General features: G+C 55.2%; 1 protein-coding gene across 1 annotated transcript in view; it reads right to left on the bottom strand.

The window, feature by feature from the left end:
* The window catches only part of EFCC1 (EF-hand and coiled-coil domain containing 1), a 26,873-nt gene that overhangs the window by 18,458 nt on the left and 440 nt on the right, over positions 1–7,975 (bottom strand). The gene's annotated exons all lie outside the window — the stretch shown is intronic.

Genomic DNA, 7,975 nt, shown 5'->3' with positions numbered 1-7,975 from the left:
GTTCTCCCTCCGGTCCTGGCAGCTCCCGGCTCCAGGCTGCCAGTGGATGGACCCTCCCTGGGTTCTGCAGAGCTGCCAAATCTGTCTCCTGCCCCAGGACCCTGGCGTGACCGTGGGACCCTCCACGACTGCCCCTGCCCCCAGCCCCCAGCTCAATCCCCTGTTCATCCGCCAGGAAACACCGATGGCCCTGAAATGAAATACGGCGCTTCTGAACACAGAGGGTCCTGCCTCTGCTCAGTGATCTGGGGGACCTTAGGCAGGACTCAGGTGAACAGGAGGGGTGTGTGTGTGTGTGTGTGTGTGTGGTTTTAACCTGAATTATTTAGTCTGCTGCTGCTGCTGCTGCTAAGTCACTTCAGTCATGTCCGACTCTGTGCGATCCCATAGACGGCAGCCCACCAGGCTCCGCCGTCCCTGGGATTCTCCAGGCAAGAACACTGGAGTGGGTTGCCATTTCCTCCTCCAGGGGATCTTCCTGACCCAGTTATTGAACTGGGTCTCCTGCATCGCAGGCAGATTCTTTACCACCCGAGCCACCAGGGGCTATCTCTTCAAATCCATTAAGTAAAAAGAGTGAGATGATTTAAGGGAAAATAGTAACTAAAGAAGAATAAGACAGGTTTAATGCAGAGATGGCAAAAATTGACACAGATCCTTAGAGAGTGTCTGAACTTTGGCAAACGCCTGGAGAGCAGCGCATCATGAGATCTGGGCACTGGTGGAGCCAGACCCTTGCCGTGCCCCTCAGCCACTCATTCTGTCCCCTCACAGCAGAGGACCCCACCTTCAACAAACTGCCACCCTCTTTTTATAATGGTTATTTTGGAAGATCCCAAAGCGAGCTGAATAAGGGATAGACCCTGTCTTTACATATACTTTGAAAAACCTTTGGGTGATGCTTTTGAACTGTGGTGTTGGAGAAGACTCTTGAGAATCCCTTGGACTGCAAGGAGATCCAACCAGTCCATCCTAAAGGAGATCAGTCCTGGGTGTTCTTTGGAAGGACTGATGTTGAAGCTGAAGCTCCAATACTTTGGCCACCAATGCAAAGAACTGACTCATTAGGAAAGACCCTGATGCTGGAAAAGATTGAAGGCAGGAGGAGAAGGGGACGACAGGATGAGATGGTTGGATGGCATCACCAACTTGATGGACATGAGTTTGAGTAAACTCCGGGAGTTGGTGATGGACAGGGAGGCCTGGCAGTACCAGTCCATGGGGTCGCAAAGAGCTGGACGTGACTGAGCAACTGAACTGATGCTTTGTGATTTAGAAGAGAGAGAAACGAATTTTACAGTACACATTTCAATATGTAAATAGTCAAGGTATAGAAAACTTTTAGATTATTAAACCTACTTAATAACGGCTTAGTTTGAATTTCGGCGAGGTAAGATAATACTCAATCGGATGTTCGTGACACTCTTTCCCTAAGTTTGGCATCGATATAAGGGTTAGGGAAAGGGATTCAGATGGATGGATGGACAGATGGACACAGAGACAGATAGATATGCAGACTCCCTGGGACATGGAGTGACGAATGCAAGTGGACACTGGAGCTCCGTACCAGCTGGTTAAGCTTCACAAGTGTTATCATCTGTGATGTGTTTATAAAATGATGAGCAACCCTTGGAAAATTCCAAACAAACCATAACGTAACCTTTCCTCAATTGACACAGCATTGCATTCTAAGACTCTGTGTATTAAAATTGTACCAAAAAAAAGTTGTGTTTATATGTAAAGCAGAGTTAGATTGTAGTCTCAGATAATTACAGTGAAAAGCATGTTTTTCGTGGGATGAACACCCAGCTGGGCATTTGGAAGCTATTTGGGGTACAAGGTAACCCTGGTGGGTGGTGTGGGACCTACCCAAAGGCCTGTGTCCCTGGGAACCACCCACCCCCATCAAGTGCCAGGAACACCGCCCACCTGGTCATGGAGACGAACAGGCCCTCCGAGTGAATGTCCAGGATGTCTCTGGTGGGGATGCTGCTCCCATGGAGACACCTTGTCCTCTAGGAACGACCCTCCAAGACCCCACACCCTAACTCCTGCAACCTGTGAATGTAGCGAGATGTCACTCCTGGGATGGTGTTACGTTATATGGGATAGCTGACCTTAAGCCTGGGTATTATCTCCACCTCATCACAGTTAAAAAACAGAAAACTGTCTTGGCTGGTGCAGAAGAGGAAGTCAGGGAGACGTGAAGTGTGAGGACTTGGGTCATTGCTGGCTGGAGGATGAGAAGGGCCATGGGAGGCGGTATGTGGAAAGGGACCCCTGCCAACAGCCAGCAACGGACGGGGATTATAGTCGTAAAACCATAAGGACCTGAATTCAACTCCCCTTGGGTGAGCTTGGAAACAGATTCTTCTCTTGAGTCCCAGGTCAGCAGCACCTTGATTTCAGCCTTGTGGGAGCCCAGGCAGAGAGACTAGGCAAGCCTGCCTGGACTTCTGGCCTGCAGAATGTGAGATCATAAATGGATGTTGTTTTGAGTGCCTAAGTTGGTGGTAATCTGTTACGGTTGCATAGAAACTAAATACAACGAACCAAACAGGCACACCCATCTGCCTCGTTGGCACAACCTCAGTTATTCCGTCAGACACTACGTGGCCAAGTGCCTCCAGACAGGAGACCTGACTGGTTTAAGCTGATCATGGCGATTCCTTCTTTTTGCCAAAGGTTTGTTTAGAAACAGGCATATGATGTGATCCTTGCCAGTGAGAAGTAAGACGATGTCTTCCAGGAGAATCTCCGGGAACAGAGGAGTTGAAGGAGGAAGTTATTTTTCTGTCTCTGGATGTGGCAGCAATGCCTGCGGCCATGGCAGCCATCCTGTGACCATGAGGGGCCTTTGCTGATAGACCAAGATGACAAGCTGAGGCAGACAGGGTGGGAAGCTGGAGAAGTGGGTACCTGCAAACATCACTGAGCTGCTCTCCCTTGGGCTTCTCATGCAGGAGCGTCAGTGTTCCTGCGGTTTCAGCCGCTCTGAGCGGAGTTTTCTACTTGCAGCCTAAAGTATGGTCAGTGATAACAGCGTTGCTTGGGGGTTACACGAGGTTGTGTATGCGAGGCTGTCAGCGCGCTGCCTCGTGCCACCAGCGCACCGACACGGGGCTCTGTCCCCTCCTGCCTCAGCCCCTGCACGAGTCAGGCCTCAACCAGAGAAGGCGGGCCAGGACGGGATGCCCACCTATGTTCACGTCTGTACCTGCAGAGCTGTCTCAAGAGCTTTACCACTAGGACGTGCCCCTGTGACTGGGAGACCAGCCCAGCAAGTCTGAAATCCAGAGGAGGGGCTCACAGGCGTCTGGAGCCCTGGATGCAGTGGAACCCCTCTGTTTCGGGGACACCTTCAGCCTCATTTAAAGGCCTGTCGAGTGATTAGATCGGCTTCACCCAGATTATCCAGGATCATCTGTCTCTCTTACTCCAGTGCAACTGGTTATGAACTTGAATTACATCTGCAAAACACCCACGGCAACCGTGGGTTAGCGTTTGAATGACTTGCGCAGTACCCAAATGGCTCAGCAAGGTGGTCCAGTCAGAGACCATCGAACACCCCTGGATTCAGCTTTTTTCTGAGCTGGATGGAAAATGTCACTTGTGTTTGCTTCCCTCCCTGTGTTCGTCCCTCTGACCCCAGCGGCCCCTAAGCTTCAGGAAGCTCCCGGGCAGAGTGGACACTCGAGGCCTGGCTAGGAGTGGGGGCGCCAGGCAGCCGGAGGTCCCAGAGGCTCGCAGGCCGGCTGCCTTTCCTGAGCAAAGGCTCAGAGGAAGCAGAGACTCGCGTGTGCAAACACCAGAACAACAGGAGGAAGATGGGCTCAGCGGGGGACCGAGGAGGAAGAGCTAAAAATAAAGCCCGCAGAGTGGAGTGTGCAGACAGCGCTGGGGCCGGGGCGCCCTTCTCAACTGGCCCTTGTTTCTGCTCCCCTGCTGAATGCGGGGTGCTGTGTTTACTGGGGGCCAGGTGAAAGGGGGTGTCTGAGGAACCCCCCTCCAGTCCAGGCTGTTAATTCTGCTCTGTAATGCATCCGACAGATGCAGTGTGGCAGCCACCGTGTGTGCTAGAAACGGTGCACACAGTGGAGAGGCCCCACCTGTGGGAGCCTGCCTCCCTCGGGGCCACCCGGAGCCAGCGAAGTCTGGAAATAAATGGAAGATGGGAAGAAATAAATGAAAGATGGGAAGGCCAGGGGCTATGAGAGATGACGGAGCAGAGGCCAGGGCCTCTGAAGATGTCATGGGATGTAGCTAAGACGGCTGGATGGATGTGAATTTGTCAGGAGTGCCCCAGCATGGTCAGGGTGCCTGAAGTAGGCAGGGAGAGGTTTGGGGTGTGAGGAACAGAGAGGCTGGCGCAGCTGCAGCTGTGAATGTGGGCAGAGTGGAGTTCACTGGGGCCGGAGTGGGGGCCCCACCACCGTGACCACCGTCACGGCCAAAGGCAACTGACTGGTCTGGCAGTCAGGCCACCCGGGGCCTGGGAGGCTGCCCCTGGCCTGGGGAACCAATGACATGGTAGGCTTGTCACCCATCTGCATGCCTGAGGCCACCCGCCTGGCCTGCAACTGGAAAAGCAGGATTCCCGAACATGGGGTCACAAAGCACCCCAACATAACCCCAGAGGCACAGAGCTGAGGCTGTTCCCGGGCCCCACCCCGACGGAAGCAGGAGAGCCCGGGACTCCTGGGCCCCTGAGGACTGAGTCCCGCCTGGGCTGTGCCCTGACTGCCTGTGTGACCTTGGCCAGATCGCCATCCTTTTCCGAAGGACACATTTACTGCCCAGATTGTTGTTGTTCTGTCGCTAAGCGTGTCAGGCTCTGCAACCCCATGGACTGCAGCGCGCCAGGCCTCCCTGTCCATCACCAACTCCCGGAGCTTGCCCAAACTCATGTCCATTGAGTTGGTGATGCCATCCGATCATCTCCTCCTCTGCCGTCCCCTTCTCCACCTACCCTCAATCTTTCCCAGCATCAGGGTCTTTTCCAATGAATCAGTTCTTCACATCAGGTGGCCAAAGTATTAGAGTTTCAGCTTCAGCAACAGTCCTTCCAATGAATATCCAGGACTGATTTCCTTTAGGATGGACTGGTTGGATGTCCTTGCAGTCCAAGGGACTCTCAAGAGTCTTCTCCAACACCACAGTTCAAAAGCATCCATTCTTCGGTGCTCAGCCTTCTTTATGGTTCAGCTCTCACATCTGTATGTGACTACTGCATACATTGGCTTTAATCAAGACCCTTCTCCTGGCAGGAGCCCACCACCCAGACCCTAGGCTGTCAGTGGAAGTGTGGGCCCAGGCTGTGCCCTGAGGAAATCTAGCTGGGGACACGCATTTGCCTGGGGGTAGACGTCTCTGGGGGACACTGTCCATCAAACAGCTCAGCAGGCTGTCGCCGGCTCCTCCCCCTCGCTGTCTCTGCTCGTCCCCGCTCCCTGCCCGTGGGCCGTGCCCGGGCTGCTGCTCTCACTTGGCCGTGCACGTGTGGCTTTGGGGGCAGGCCTTGCTCTTCTGGGTAGAAGAGGACAGATGTCCGCCTGCCTTCTGCCTTTAATAGTGTGGTGACAGCCACATGTCTGAGGGACATCTCTGCAGATGCATCACACGACCACTGGAAAAACCAGAGCTTTGACCAGACGGACCTTTGTTGGCAAAGTAACGTCTCAGCTTTTTAATATGCTGTCTAGGTTGGTCATGCTTTTCTTCCAAGGAGCAAGTGTCTTTTGACTTCATGGCTGCAGTCACCATCCGCAGTGATTTTGGAGCCCAAGGAAATAAAGTCTCTCACTGTTTCCATTGTTTCCTCATCTATTTCCCATGAAGTGTTGGGACCGGGTGCCATGATCTTAGTTTTCTGAATGTTGAGCTTTAAGCCAACTTTTCACTCTCCTCTTTCACTTTCATTAAGAGGCTCTTCAGTTCTTCTTCACTTTCTGCCATAAGGGTGGTGTCATCTGCGTATCTGAGGTTATTGATATTTCTCCTGGCATTCTTGATTCCAGCTGGTGCTTTACCCAGCCCAGCATTTCGCATGATGTTCTCTGCATAGAAGTTAAATAAGCAGTCTGATAACCCCCAACTTGGGGCCTCCCTAGTGGCTCAGACTGTAAAGAATCTGCTTGCAATGCAGAGACCTGGCTTTGATCCCTGGGTCAGGAAGATCCCCTGGAGGAGAAAATGGCAACCCACTCCAGGATTCTTGCCTGGAGAATCCCGTGGACAGAGGAGCCTGGCGGGCTACAGTCCGTGGGGTCGCCATGAGTTGGACTGGAGTGAGCAACTGACACTTTCACACTTTCAGTTAACCGCCCACTGAGGGCTTCTTGTGCTCCAGCAGGACCCCCGGAGTCAGGAGGAGCCGGTCGCCTGACCGCCGCCTCCTCAGCCTGTGCCCAGTGGGACCCTTTGCTGAGCTCGGCTCCCAGGGTCTGTGACTGTGAACGTGACCGTGTGTGAGTCCCGAGGCATGGTGTGCACTCCCCTGACCCCCGAGGCCCCGGCTCAGCATCCAGCCCGTGTTGCCCTGACACCCACGGGTCATCGGAGCGCTCTGCTGGCACCAGGGTGACACCCGCTCTCCGACCCAGCGTGACGGGAAGACACCAAGACTCACTCTGGGTGACCCCTTGCCGGCTCCTCCACCCAGAGGAAGGTTCCCCTTGTCCAGGCTTCCGCCGCCTCCCGCTCTCCTGTCTGTTTTACCCTGCAGAGGAAGCGTCTCAGGCCGGAGAGGCTCCACCCAGCTCCGGGTGAGCCCTCGGGATGTGGGCTGGTGGCCCGTCCCTTCTCGGGCGGTGCACCCAGAAACAGCACCCTCACCGGCCTCGCCTCGTGTCCCCCGTCTGCCCGTCTCTCTCCACAGCCTGAAGGGGCGCCGTGCAGCTCAGAGCAGCCACTTCGCTCCCTGTTTGTCTTGCTCGTTCTCTGGGGCGAAGGCCTCGTGCCTTAGCCCGGCGCTCAGGGCCTTTCACCACCCCCACCCGCGCTCCCAGCACCCTCTCTGCCACTTCCCACCTCACACCCGCCAGCCAGTCTGTCTCTGCTCCCTCGAGGCACCGAGCCTTTGTTTGCACTCACAGTGACCTGAATCTGCCGTGCCTGAGAAAACTCCTGTTCATCCTTCAGCACACAGCTCGAGTGACGGCTTTCCCCCAGAGATGCCCCGGCCGGCATCACGCATGCCTCCTCTGTGCTTGCCCACACTCGGCAACTCTGGCAGGCCCCTGACACTCAGTGGACATTGCCCACTGCCCGTGGAGGTCCCCACGCACAGCGGGCTCTCCGGGGCCAGACTCTGTCCAGGCCCGGCCTCCGGTTCCTGTCAACAACACCGACTCCCATTACCATTACTGTTTATGGGGGATGCTCTGAGAAGGGACAGATACAAAAGTCATCTTCGACTTTATCAAGGATCTTCTCAGCGCTCAGCAGCACTCCAGGTGCTTCCTATGTATTGGCACCTTATCTTCAAATTCCCTGTGAAGCAGGTGTCAGAATAGTTACTCTTCTTGCCCTGTTTTACCGATGAGGATACGGAGGCTCGCAGCGGCAAGAATGATGCACACAGGTCAGCGCCCCAGAGCTGCACCCCCAGTCTGCACCGCCCTGCCCCCACCTCACTGAGGGCGCGGGGTCACACCCCCACTTCACAGCGAGGAAAGGGAGGCTCACAGAGGGCAGGGACCAGCTCACGGGCCCGTGTAAGCGTCTGGGAAAGCTGGGATTCAAGTCTAGGCCCAGCTGGGCCTCCCAAGCCTGCCCCCCCGCCCTGAAACCCCTCTGCGGCTCGGCCCGGGGTGGTCCGGTGGGGCAGGCGCCAGGCCAGCACTGGCCTTTGTGAGCTGGGGTATTGTCCCCGGGAAAGGCCTTGGTTCCCACGAGCGGCCACCCACACGCTGGTTTCTCAGGATACTGGGAGCTGCATCCCCGCTCTGCCCCAGATGGCCCCCTGCCCTGCTGC

This window comes from Bison bison, unplaced genomic scaffold (genome assembly GCF_000754665.1).
Source record: "Bison bison bison isolate TAMUID 2011002044 unplaced genomic scaffold, Bison_UMD1.0 scf7180017864482, whole genome shotgun sequence".
In the NCBI taxonomy this organism is placed as follows: domain Eukaryota; kingdom Metazoa; phylum Chordata; class Mammalia; order Artiodactyla; family Bovidae; genus Bison; species Bison bison.
Note: the sequence above shows the minus strand (reverse complement) of the source record. Positions and strands in the feature narration are given on the sequence as shown.